Below are 215 nucleotides of genomic sequence, written 5' to 3'. Positions count from 1 at the left end.
TTCTTAACCTCTGAGCCATCTCACCAGCCCTTCCCCATGTCTTCAAATATATAATTTATAATGTTGAAGTTGGAGTTAAAAAACAAATTGCAATGTAGTTCTTCCCCAGTAAAACACACCTTCCTAAGTGCATGCACATGTGCACGTATGTTCTCTCTCTTTCTCTTTCACACACACACACACACACACACACACACACACACACACACGCACAC

This window comes from Microtus ochrogaster, chromosome 10 (genome assembly GCF_000317375.1).
Source record: "Microtus ochrogaster isolate Prairie Vole_2 chromosome 10, MicOch1.0, whole genome shotgun sequence".
Lineage (NCBI taxonomy): Eukaryota > Metazoa > Chordata > Mammalia > Rodentia > Cricetidae > Microtus > Microtus ochrogaster.
This window is presented reverse-complemented; position numbering follows the sequence as displayed.